Genomic DNA, 10,500 nt, shown 5'->3' with positions numbered 1-10,500 from the left:
CCATCAGCGAGAGGAGACATACAACCCACTGGCCAGAGACATCGCCAACTGTCAACTGGGGGGTTGTAAACGAGGCCGAAGGGGTGAAGGCTTTTGTGGAGGCCTATCAAGTGACAGTGTTCGAATCGAGTCTGGTCTCTTTGTGAGTGAGTCGGGTGTTCTGGGAGCATCACCCGATGGACTTGTGCAGCCATCTGCCCTGCTGGAGGTGAAGTGTCCACACAGCCAGAGGAACATGACCATCACGGAGGCAGTCCAGTTACCATCCTTCTGTCTCCGTGAGGAGGGTGGGTCATATATTCTCAAGGAGAATCACCCATACTGGCACCAGGTCCAAGGGCAGCTGCACATCACAGACCGGAGTCTCTGCTACTTTGTTGTGTGGACCACGAAGGAGGCGATCATCATCCCCATCCCCAAAGACCCTGCATGGCATGGAAATCTCCTCCTCCTGGAACAATTCTACACCCAGCATATGCTCCCTGTGTTGGCCAGTAGAGAGGAGGACATTTCAATAAACATACTCTTAACACCCTCGGACTCTGCGTTGTGTTTCGTATGTGTGATGGGGTGTTATGCAGAGGGGAGGAAAACAGGACACAGCAGATTGGGATTGTGGTGGAGATGCTGAGCAGTTATTTAATTGTTGCATGTAATTATTATTATACTGCGTGCTTCTTAGTTATTCCATCTTTTGCTGTAACATGGATCTGTATGTAACTCTATATTTACTTGTTATCTACCACACTTCCTTCTACATCATACACCATCATTATACATGATGGTGTATATAGGATATATATATTTGTATACATATCTGTAAATTGTATAATTGTATTTAAACGTCTTTTTGATCTCTCAAACTGAGTAAGATTGACAATAAAGTTGACTTTGAAAAATATATATATTCTTTATGAAAATAGTTGACTGTTGTCAAATGAATCCAAATGAAACGTTGGACTGAACTACAACTACGCCTTTAAATCTCTACGGACTGTTTTTCAGTGGGATGGCAAGTTCCTATCTTTAAACATTTATTAGTTTTTTCTCAGAACAGATTTAATTTTCTGAAGTTAATTTAACTTTGCCGACCATGTAAGGTCATCATTAAAAGGTACAATCAATTTGTTTAGGGTTGACTAAAATAATGAAAAACATTCATTTGGATAATTTACTGACAGAATAAGAAACTCAATGATGCTCTACTCACCTGTTCCCTTTTTATAAAGTGAAACAGTTGAAACGATAGATTTTAGTAAACTTAAAAACAACCTTCTCCAAAAGCTATCAAGGAATATACCGAATACTTGTTTTAGAACTTTATTACATATTTTTATATAAATAGTTTGAATGATCCATAATTGACAGAAGCTTGTGTTTACACTGACCTGTTACTCATATATTAATGTCTTTGTAACTTCAGTAAACCACTACCTCACTAATTTCTTTCATTCATCACGGTTCAGTAAACTAAGTGATACATGAACCAGTTTAATCATTATAATAACGTAGGATTGCAACTCTTTGAAAATGTATGTGGCTCTTAAAAGAGCTGTTGTGTTTGGGTGTGCTGGTCTCAGGTCAGTCTAAGCCCTCTCTCCGCGGATGCGGCGGGCCAGCTGGATGTCCTTGGGCATGATGGGGACCCTCTTTGCTTGGTTCATCTTACTGGGGGGCAGCTACATGGATGTCGGTGCAGTCCACAATCATTGCGCAGTTGAAGGCAGAATGAATTTATTATTGACTCCGAATGAAGCACAACTTCATGTCATACAATACAATGACTTTATTTGTAATTGTGTAAAAAAATATGAGCATTGATTAGCAAGCAGGACCTGCAGGAACAGAGAATGGTGATGGAGCTGGGAAGAGAGAAGAATAAAGAAAACAGATCAACTTTATTATCGGATATTAAAAATTCAATTTCAAAACAAGTTGCCGCTCCTAGTTTTCTAGTATGTAAAGATGATTTCACATGACCTATGCACAATATCACACTCAATACATGTGTGTCTCTGGGGGGTGCATTGTGCCTTTGATGTATATAAATAATATATCATAACCAAATACTATTACGTACAGTGGAAATCAGGTTGCCAGAGCAGGTCAGTGTGCATGTTCCTCAACGTCTCAGCAGTTACAGGTGAGGTAAAGAAAATAAAAGAGAAAAAGGTCAGTAACAGCACATTTTAAAGTAACAACACTTTGAATAATTATCTCTTCTAACAATTTTCTCTCAATAAGCACACAACGACTGTCTTTCCAACAAACAGATTGTCATCACAATGAAACACGTCCAGAAGAATGTCATGCAAAGCTCCATGCCTGCCTTCGACTCTCCCTGAACTGCTTCCTTAGCACCCGGTGGAGGGCGCAGTAGGCTACTCTTCAAAAGTTTCACGAAATACTTACCATCATGTTTGGTTACTGTTTAACATTTTGGTTTACTTCATGTAATAAAATAATAACTTCATGGTAAGGCTACTAAAAATGACAAGGCTAAGTAATGTAATGCTAACTAACGTGCTCGCTACTCGTCGCTACTAGCTAGGTAGCTAACTTGACTATGTTCCATGCACAACATGTATATTACCTATGATATTACCTGATATGTCTGATCCAGCGACTCCTGGTCCTTTCATCAGACGGGAATCGATAGAAGGAGCAAGTGGTATGATCACTTTTATGACTACAACCTGGTACAAAGCACACAGGCATCTTGTAAAAGTGAATTTATTTTTAGCGATCTATAATTTATTGGAGGGAATAAATCAGTTATGAGATCTTCTTCTTCTTCGCTTTAATTACGAGTCTTATTATAAATCACCGAGCATGCCTGTGACATCACTTACGCGACCCAGAATGGGATTTGGGATTTGTAGTCTTTGTAGTAGCGTATTTTTCATAGTCTTATATTTCAGCAGTTTTACGACAAAATGTGACTTTTTTGACATGGAAATGATTGTTTAAGATTGACAAACATCATATGTGTAGTTCGTGGCACAATTCAAACGGGATCAAAAGATACGTGTTCTCTCTCCATTGAATTCAATGTAAATTTTTCGCTTCCGGGGTCCCATGGTCCGGAAGTAGATGGGCGTGACTTCGCCTCTCCATGGTAATGTTTACGTAGATTTGGGAACTGCCCATCGATTCTATTGGTTCTGATGGTTAAGAAAAAGGTGTAAATCACACAAATCGACCAATGGGTTCCAGAGATATGGTCCTGCGCAAATTATAAAGAATGGCAGCCAACTTAAGTACATTACGCAGCAGACTTCATTTATTGTTTACAGCGTAACGAAGCAGGAAATGCAGCAGGACCCAGAGCGCACGGAGCACAGAGCGGACAGCAGATAACGGAATTGCAGTCTTATTGCTTATAGATTATCAGAACATTTCAAAGGGGACACAGCCCCATTGGATATTAATCTATGGATTAAATACATCATCGTTTTTATCGTTTTAATGCCATTGAAGACCAGTTTAGACCAGACAACGAGGAAGGTAAGTCATTGTTAGCCTAGCGCATTAGCGCTAGCGCCATTTGTTTTGATGTACGTTTTTGTTGATAACGTCGCGAGTTTGTATCTTTCAGTGTTGGGCTGTTCAGATGGGCACCGTTAGATTCTGTGTCTCCTTGCGATCATAAACAATGTGTTGGATGTGCAGCTAGGATAAGTAATAAGGGAGCGAGGAGTGATTTTCGGTGCTGTAATAGGTTAGCATTTTTCGCTCGGGGCTAATTCAGAGGCTAAGAGTAAGCCTATGTTTTATTTTATTTTATTTATTTTTTCACAACAGTTGTATTTGGATGGAATGAATACCTATAGTGATAATTCAAAGTAATAAAATGATTTTTACTGTGAAAAAGTTCAAATGGAACCGATGGTTCCCAAATTACCCAGAGGTGAGTCCGCTTAGACTTTATTTTTCTAAATCTCTCTAAAAAGGTCAAATTTCACTTGTTTTGCATCAATCTTGATACAGGGTACTTATTATATGTTATAGTTTGGATTCCTAAAGCTTTTAGTCTACTAACCCATCATGCAAGGGTGGTTTTCACGATAAGTAAAGGTTTTTTTTTAGGTGGACATTAGAATTTACATGTTTTTACTATGTTCCATCTGAATTTACTTTAAAATAAAAAAAAATCTATATTGATTCTGACACTTCTACATCCAACTCACAGATGCAACCTTGCTTTGAGAAAAATAATTATTAATTTACCCCTTTTAGAAGTGAAGATATATCATTTGTTGTGTTCGTGGCATTTTCGAGCCTGAAACCTGAAAAACAGGCTCAGGGCTTAACTGGTTAACTGGTCGGCCAATGCCTGGGCCTCCTAGAGAAGGAGGGACTGGCCCAGTTTTAGACATCAGACAAATAGAAGTGGATGAATATGTCAGGGCTCTGAGTAATATTATCCAAGTCTTGTCTACACAGGTTCAGAGAACTGCAGAAACACCAGACGAGACACCAGAAGAGACTCCTGTCCTGTGGGTGATTGGGTGAGGTTGAAAGTTCACAAAAGAAAGTGGGCTGAACCCAGGTGGACGGGTCCGTGGGAAGTTGTTGAAAGAACTTCACACGCTCTCCGGATAAAAGGTAAAAAAGGAGCAAATTGGCACCACCTGACACATTGTCGCCCTGCACCGGCACCTTCCAGAAAGCTCTTGGAAGTTAGGACTAATTTGGCAGAGCTGGAACAAAACGATGAATAAAAAATCAAAACAAGAGATATTAAGATAGAAACAGCTCAAAAGACGAATTGTCTTTAGGTTTTAGAGATTGGATACTAAAACGGAATACCCATTCTTGTTTTACATCTGAAACCTATTTATTCTATCAGTCCAATATTTTTGTTTTATTATTTTTATTCTATCAAACCAATATTTTTGTTTTATTATTTTTATTCTATCAGTCCAATATTTTAGTTTTATTATTTTATTCTATCACCAATATTTTGTTTTATTATTTCTTATATACTTTATTTTTTGTATTCATTCATTTTAAAACTCTCAAACTGATATAACCATGGGTAAAATTGATGAAACGCCATTGAAGAAGTCAGAACATTTAAGGGGCCCCCTGGGAATTCAATTCAATTCAATTCAAAACCTTTATTTATACAGATAAAACCCATTGAGATCATAGACCTCTTTTACAATGGTGACCTGCTTCAATTAGTTCCAAACATTAATACAAACATGACAGAAAACAAAGGACATTATATGATACTACAGTTTGTATACTAGTAGCATTTACAGACACCAATATTTTCTGATTGTATAGCGTCTATCCTAGCTTTAAAAACATGAAATGGAATCAAACTGCTTAGCTTCCATTCCTTTTGTAGACTGTTCCATGCTAGCGGCGCTGCGCATCTAAAAGCTGTATTTCCTAATACAGTCCTAGCAGTTGGCACATGTAATACAACCACAGCTTTAGATCTCAGGCAGTAGCCATTTACAATACGCTGTGAGATCAGGGAACAGATGTAAGACGGAAGTTTCCCTAACATTGCTTTATAAATAAAAAGATACCAGTGATTTAGCCGCCGTACAGTAAGTGAAAGCAACCCTGCCCTTGTATACAGGGTACAATGATGAGTCAAAGTCTTACAGTCTATCACAAACCTTAGTGCACTATGATAGGCGGCATCTATCTTGGTGAGGTAATTGGCCGGCGCATTCATATAAAATAGATCACCATAGTCCAGCACAGGTAAAAAGGTCACAGTGACTAGCCTTTTCCTGGCCTCAAGAGAGAAACAGGACTTGTTTCTATAAAAAAAACCTAGCCTAACCCTCAGTTTTTTAAGCAGGTTATTTACATGCAGTTTAAAAGAAAGACAGTCATCAAGCCAGATACCAAGGTATTTGTAAGAGGTAACCACTTCAAGTTTTTTTCCTTGCATGGTTACAATATCTAAAACAGGCTCTGGTGACTTTTTAGCTTTTGAAAAGAGCATTAACTTGGTTTTATCAACATTTAAAAGAAGCTTAAGCGCTGAGAGCTGAGTCTGAACAGTGTTAAAAACAGTCTGTAATTTAACAACAGCCTCCTTAACTGAGGTACCTGCACAATACATCACAGTATCATCCGCATAAAAATGTAAGGTAGCTTCCTCCACATTATCACCCAAGCTATTAATATAAATAGAGAATAAAAGTGGACCTAGAACAGAACCCTGAGGTACACCATTAGAAATGCTCAACCACTCAGAAGTGAGCCCATCAAAGTGTACACATTGGGACCTTTCAGAGAGGTAGTTCACAAACCACCCCACTGCAAGGCTGGACAAGCCAATGCTGAGTAGCCTCTGTTTTAAAATGCGATGATCAACGGTGTCAAACGCTTTAGAGAGATCAATAAACAGAGCTGCACAACTCTGCTTATTATCTAAAAAACTAGTGATGTCATTTACAACTTTCATTGTGGCAGTGATGGTGCTATGTTTTTTCCTGAAGCCCGACTGATGTTTCATTACATTACATTACATTACATTGCATTTAGCTGACGCTTTTGTCCAAAGCGACTTACAATAAGTACATTCGACCAGGAAGACACAACCTTGAAGAAAACAGAATCATATAAGTATATCAGGTTTCATAGAGCCAAACATTTCAAGTGCTACTCAACTGGCTTTAGGTAATCCAGTCCTTTATTAGTATAAAAGTGCTTCGTTAATCGTTCTAACGCTCGAAGTGGAGTCGAAAGAGATGAGTTTTCAGTTTGCGCCGGAAGATGTGCAAGCTATCTGCCGTCCTGATGTCAATGGGGAGCTCATTCCACCATCTTGGAGCCAGGATAGCAAACCCACGTGTTTTCGCCGATGGGAACTTGGGTCCCCCTCGCAGCGAGGGCGCAACGAGTCGTTTGGCTGATGCAGAGCGTAGTGCACGCGCTGGGGTGTACGGTTTAACCATGTCCTGGATGTAGGAAGGGCCAGATCCATTCGCAGCACGGTAAGCAAGTACCAGTGTCTTGAAGAGGATTCTAGCAGTTACCGGAAGCCAGTGAAGGGAGCGGAGGAGCGGAGTGGTGTGGGAGAATTTAGGAAGGTTGAAAACCAGACGAGCCGCTGCATTCTGGATGAGCTGCAGAGGTCGGATGGCACATGCAGGTAGACCAGCCAGGAGGGAGTTGCAGTAGTCTAGGCGTGAGATGACGAGAGCCTGGACCAGAACCTTAGTCGCTTTCTGAGTCAGCTGGGGACGTATCTTCCTGATGTTGTAAAGCGTGTATCTGCAGCAGCGGGTTGTAGCAGCGATGTTTGCAGTGAAGGACAGGTTGTTATCTAGGGTCACACCCAGATTCCTTGCAGTCTGAGTCGGGGAAACAACTGAGGTGCCGATGTTGATTGTCAGGTCAAGAGTTGGACAATCTTTTCCCGGGAGGAAGAGCAGCTCAGTCTTGTCAAGGTTGAGCTTGAGGTGGTGAGCAGACATCCACTGAGAGATGTCAGCTAGACAAGCAGAGATGCGTGCGACGACCTGGGTCTCTGAGCGGGGAAAGGACAGAATTAATTGGGTGTCGTCAGCGTAGCAGTGGTAAGAAAAACCATGCGGGCTAATGACTGATCCGAGCGAGTTTGTGTACAAGGAGAAGAGGAGGGGACCAAGAACAGAGCCCTGAGGGACCCCCGTAGTTAATTGACAAGGGTCGGACTCAGACCCTCTCCAAGTCACCCTGTAGGTACGGTCTTTCAGGTATGAGGTGAGGAGGGAAAGTGCAGAGCCTGAAACTCCAAGTTTTTGGAGAGTGCGAAGGAGGATCTGATGATTCACCGTGTCGAATGCAGCAGACAGGTCCAACAGGATGATGACAGAGGAGAGGGATGCAGTTTTGGCAGTGTGCAGTTCCTCCGTGACAGCAATGAGAGCAGTTTCTGTGGAGTGACCTGCCTTGAAACCAGACTGGTGCGGATCCAGAAGGTTGTTCTCATGGAGATAACAGGAGAGTTGTTTAAAGACAGCGCGTTCAAGTGATTTAGACAGGAACGGGAGGAGAGAGACAGGCCTGTAGTTTATAACATCAGACGGGTTGAGAGTGGGTTTCTTTAGGAGAGGGTTTACTCTTGCCTCCTTGAGACTGTTTGGAAAGTGACCAGAAGTTAGAGAAGTGTTGATGAAATGGGTGAGAAACGGTAGAATATCAGGAGCGATAGTCTGAAGGAGGTTTGAAGGGATAGGGTCCAGAGGACAGGTGGTAGGGCGGGCAGAGGTAATGAGGGTAAGAACCTCACTTGGAGAGAGAGGGGAAAAGGAGGTTAGTGTGTTGGTGGAAGGAAGGTCTGGTGACCCAGCGGTGACTAAAGGTGAGTCAGAAAAGGATGACAGGATATCATTTATACATAAAAAGTCCTTTACTTGCTCACTCACTAGTCGTTCAAGCACTTTAGCCAGAACTGACAATTTCGAGATTGGCCTATAGTTATTTAAAATAGTTGCCTCCCCTCCTTTTAGTAAAGGCAAGACATAAGCAGACTTCCATACTTTAGGAATTGTATTTGTGCTAAGGGAGAGGTTAAAAAGAGAAGTAAGCGGTGGAGCAATAAAATCTACAGCTATCTTTAAAAAGAAAGGTTCTAGGTTGTCCGGGCCAGCCGGTTTCCTAGGATCTAACTTGGATAAAACATCATGGACAACACCAACAGTAAAAGGGGTAAAATTGAAAGGGTTTTCCAGACCACATTGTTCAAGGATTGGAGCGTTCACAGAAGCAGAAGCACAGTCAGTGACAGAATCAAACAGCGAGCCACAAGACACAAAATGCTTATTAAAACAATTGAGCATAGTAGCCCTGTCTGATATAGAGCCAGATGCTGTGGTAAGGCATGGAGGTAGCTCATTTGGAATATCACCAGTGGAAATCGATTTTATGGCTTTCCAAAATTTCCTAGGATTATTCAGATTTTCTGTGGTAACTGACAAATAGAACTTTGATTTAGCACTTTTTATTTGTGATGTGAAGCTATTTCTTAGCTGCCTAAAGCGTAGCCATTCTACCTCTGAGCCTGATTTCCTAGCCTTAGCCCAGGCATTGTTTCTCTCATGAAGGAGACTGGACAGTTCAGCGGAAAACCAGGGATTGTCTCGACCCTTCACTCTGAAATTACGCAGAGGTGCATGTTTATCTATAATTTTCATAAAACCAAGATAAAAATAAGACCATGCAGTTTCTACATCCGCACACAGATTGATCTTACCCCAATCAAAATCAAACAGATCGTGTAAAAAACCCTGCTCCACAAAGTGTTTTTTATCTCTCCTTGTGATAATGCGTGGTTTCACTTTTTGGATCTTAGTGTCCCTAATTGTGGCTACAACACAGTGGTCACTCACATCATTAGCAAATACTCCCACAGATGAGTATTTATGTGGCACATTTGTTAAAATGAGATCAATTAAGGAGGATTTATTTGGGGACTTAATGTTTGGGCGAGTAGGACTATCTACAATCTGAGTAATGTTCAAAGAGGTACACAGGTTTTTAAAGTCCTCTGACACAGAAGTTAACCAGTCCCAATTAAAATCACCAAGCAGCACTATTTCCTTGTAGGAAAGTTGAGATAACAGTTTTGCCAGTGAAGATAAGGAGTCCTTGACAGCTGAGGACAGCTGAGGGGGGTCTGTAGCAACCCACCACCATGACCTGTTGACCCTTTGTGACTTCGACATTCACAGCTAAAAATTCCAGTTGTTTACTAACCGATTTGGAAACCATATTTGTTACACAAAACTTATTTTTCACATAAATGGTAACGCCACCACCTTTTTTAGGACGATCAGTGCGATATACATTGTAACCATTTATGTAAATGTATGGAATAAGAATCGTAGTAACATTGTTAGCTGTGTTCATCTCAATTGGCATTTTCCTGGTTGGGTGGGGGGTACAGCATCGTGAAGAACCCGAATCCATTCGAGCCCTCGTAGAAAATGCCAATATCACTAACAAAACTTCAGCTGTGTTTAGGACATTTCCATTTACCCCCAGAGCCAAAAGATCAGCTGAGAGACTGAAGGAGGGGTTGGAAATACTCATCCCCACAGGTGAAGCGGTTACGGTCAGTCTTGATGTGTGTGATGTGGTTGTATGTGGAGAACTGCAAGATAAAACAGGCCATGACGTTTATGGGTGCATTCATGCTTGGGGACGGCCAGATGATAATTCATGGTGTCCCGGTTCAGAGAAGGTATACTGTGTTATGGAAATAATTGTCATAGACGCCAAGATGTAACATACAGGACAAACCTTGATGTCTGTTTACCTTCTTTAAGGACACAGGCTGCTTAGCCAATAATGTTATTATTCCCATTCTGTGACCGGTCAATACTGGGTCACAGATGGTCTGTGTTGTGGGTACACTGGGACACTTCCTTCTCTGTATTTGTGGACTCCAAGGTGAAATCTTCGAGGTCATAGGTGTCCGAGGCAAGTAGCTCAGTGTTCCCACATTGTTTAGGCTATCTTCTCAAATATGTTGTTTAC

Source organism: Gymnodraco acuticeps, unplaced genomic scaffold (genome assembly GCF_902827175.1).
Source record: "Gymnodraco acuticeps unplaced genomic scaffold, fGymAcu1.1, whole genome shotgun sequence".
Lineage (NCBI taxonomy): Eukaryota > Metazoa > Chordata > Actinopteri > Perciformes > Bathydraconidae > Gymnodraco > Gymnodraco acuticeps.
The sequence above is the reverse complement of the archived record's forward strand: the minus strand, read 5'-3'. Positions refer to the sequence as shown.